The following is a 2,982-nucleotide window of genomic DNA, read 5'->3' on the forward strand; positions in this document are numbered from 1 at the left end:
TAACGACCCGACAATCGGACCGCCACTGGCGCTAGGATCCAGGTCGGTTTAAGGCCGCCAGAACCCGTAGCAAGCCAAACATGAACTCTGTGTACCTGATAAATCTCATACATGATCAAACATAAATATAAAACCTGAAAACAACCTTCCTACCACTTACCAAGCTCGACCTGCATGCACTATGTCTAAACATAGAACCCACTCTCATAGGTTCAGCATACTATATGTCAGCCTTGGTTCAACACATTTCTCATCAAGAAACATAAAACAGGATCATGCATCACAAGGGATTTACAATACAATAGGTCAAGCACTCTACTGAACTTTATACATCACTCTATTAATATTACATGTCCACACTATACTATTACATAACTCTTTTCTCTTCCTGTACCCTGTTGAACTTCCCCTGTACACTGGACCTGCAACACTGGGGTTAAGGGAGTGGGATGAGCTACTATAGCCCAGTGAGTAGAACAATAAAATAAGTAATTAAACATGCTTTCATGGAATGCATCACAGCACAAGTAAATCACATAACCTCGGGTGATCATGTCCCCAAATAGTCCCGACATCCTATCCTCGTGCCAGGGCGTAGAATGGGCACCTGGTCTTCCTGTACATAATATCTGATACTTACCATATACCGTGCCAGGGCGTAGACTGGGCACCTGGTCTTCTACTGTGCCAGGGCATAGACTGGGCACCTGGTCTTTCTCAGAGACTATTGGATCATCTACTATCACCCACACATCACAATGATAGAATGCAATGCAACATATTCGTGATTTCTATTGCAATCAACCTATTGCATAATCATGGTGCATGACATATGCTAAAAGTATTCAAGTTCTCAATTAAAACAATTATTAGGTTTAGTTCCACTCACCTCTGGCTATCTCTGAACTGACTCTGCAACCTCTGAAGCAGTGCTCACTGCTGCTCTCGTCGGTTCCTCTGGTCCGTTCCTACACAGGTGGACACAAATGAGGGACCAAACTAGCTCAAAGGCATCTCTACAATACTCCCCAAAAACCCCCTTAGATACCCTAAAACAATCATGAAAAACATGCAAAGGAAGGCTGGACAGGACACTTTCGGCGGCAGGTTCGGCTACTGAAAGTTCTCTCCAGAGCCGAAACTCATGCACCTTCGGCGGTCGAATCTCTACTTCCGGCAGCCGAACCCTTTCGGGGGCAAGGTTTGAGGGCTGAAAGGCACTCCAGAGACGAAAGTCCCTAACCTTCGGCGGCACCTTCGGCGGCACCTTCGGCGTCCGAAACTCCCCTCCAGAGCCGAAAGTCCAAACTCTCGGGGGCAAGCTTAGGCAACCGAAGCCACCTCCTCAGCATGTTCGGCGGCCGATCCTTTCTTCGGCGGCCGAAGCTGGGTTCATCAAGAAGGCAGAACTTTGCTCTGCCTCACGCCAAAACACTCCAATCTCAACCAAACTCAAACACCACAATTCCTCTACATCCATATACTCAAGTATATGCACAAAGGGGTCAAAAACTACCTAAAACCCCAACTCAAACATAACACAACACACATATACATGCTTTTATCACAAAAACACCAAAAACACACTATTTACCCTAATCATGCAACTCTTCCCTTAAACTCCATAAAACCTCCATAAATCATGCAAAGAAGCTCAGGATCTTCACTTACCTCTTGAAAACAAGAAGATGAACGATCCCAACGTGGAGATATGGAGCAACTCTCTCCCAAAGTCTCCAAACTTCAAATCTTGGATTTTTAGCTCAAAACCTTCAAAATAACATTAAAATCAATCAAAACTTAGCAAGATTTGATGAAAACATGAAGAAACTCCAAGGAAAACATGGTCTCACCTCTGAAAAGTGAAAGAAAAAGCGAGTACTTATCCTTCCACCGCTTGAGGGCCTTTTATAGGTGGCTGGCCAGACCACCTTCGGCGGCCTAACGTGAAACCAAAAGCCATGCATGTTCGGCGGCCGAACATCACCTTCGGCAGCCGAACCTGGCTTTTCTTCCTTGGCTCATTTCTTTCAAAAACTCATTTCCTTAAGACTTTAAAACTATAAAACATACCAAAAGTCTTAAAAACAAACATAAATCTTACCCTTCTAGGGGATTCCGACATCCTGGACTCCACCGAAAAGTAGAATTCCGATGTCGGACTCTAGCCGGGTATTACATTCTCCCCCCCTTAAGAACATTCATCCCTAAATGTTCCTCAAACAAATAAACACATAAAAGGAGGAAAAACTAACCTCAAAATAGATATGGATATTACTGGAGCATAAACTCCCGTGTCTCCCAGGTGCACTCTTCGAGATTATGGTGGTTCCACAGAACCTTCACCATTTGAATCTCCTTGTTCCTTAGCTGCCTGATCTGCGTGTCTAGGATCCGCACTGGCTGCTCTACATAGGTGAGATCTCCAAGGACCTCCACATCAGGTTCACTAAGAATCGTATTCGGATCTGACACGAATTTCCGTAGCATAGAAACATGGAAAACCGGGTGAATTCTTTCCATCGAAGCAGGTAAATCCAGCTATACGACACATTCCCCATCTTCTGCAAGATCTCAAAGGGTCCAACGTATCGTGGAGCTAGCTTACCTTTCTTTCCAAACCGAACCACCCCTTTCATTGGAGACACCTTGAGCAAAATCATATCACCCTCCTGAAACTCTATCTGCTTCCGGCGAATATCTGCATAGCTTTTCTGCCTGCTCTGAGCTGTTCTGATTCTCTCTCTGATAATGGGCACCACTCTGCTGGTAATTTCAACTAACTCTGGCCCTGCAAGAGTCTTCTCTCCCACTTCTTCCCAGCAAACCGGTGATCTGCACTTCCTCCCATACAACGCTTCATAAGGAGCCATCCCTATGCTAGCATGATGGCTGTTATTGTAGGCAAACTCCACCAAAGGTAGATGCTGCCTCCAAGAACCGCCAAAGTCTAACACACACATTCGAAGCATATCCTCTATG

Source organism: Manihot esculenta, chromosome 1, assembly GCF_001659605.2.
Source record: "Manihot esculenta cultivar AM560-2 chromosome 1, M.esculenta_v8, whole genome shotgun sequence".
In the NCBI taxonomy this organism is placed as follows: Eukaryota; Viridiplantae; Streptophyta; class Magnoliopsida; order Malpighiales; family Euphorbiaceae; genus Manihot; species Manihot esculenta.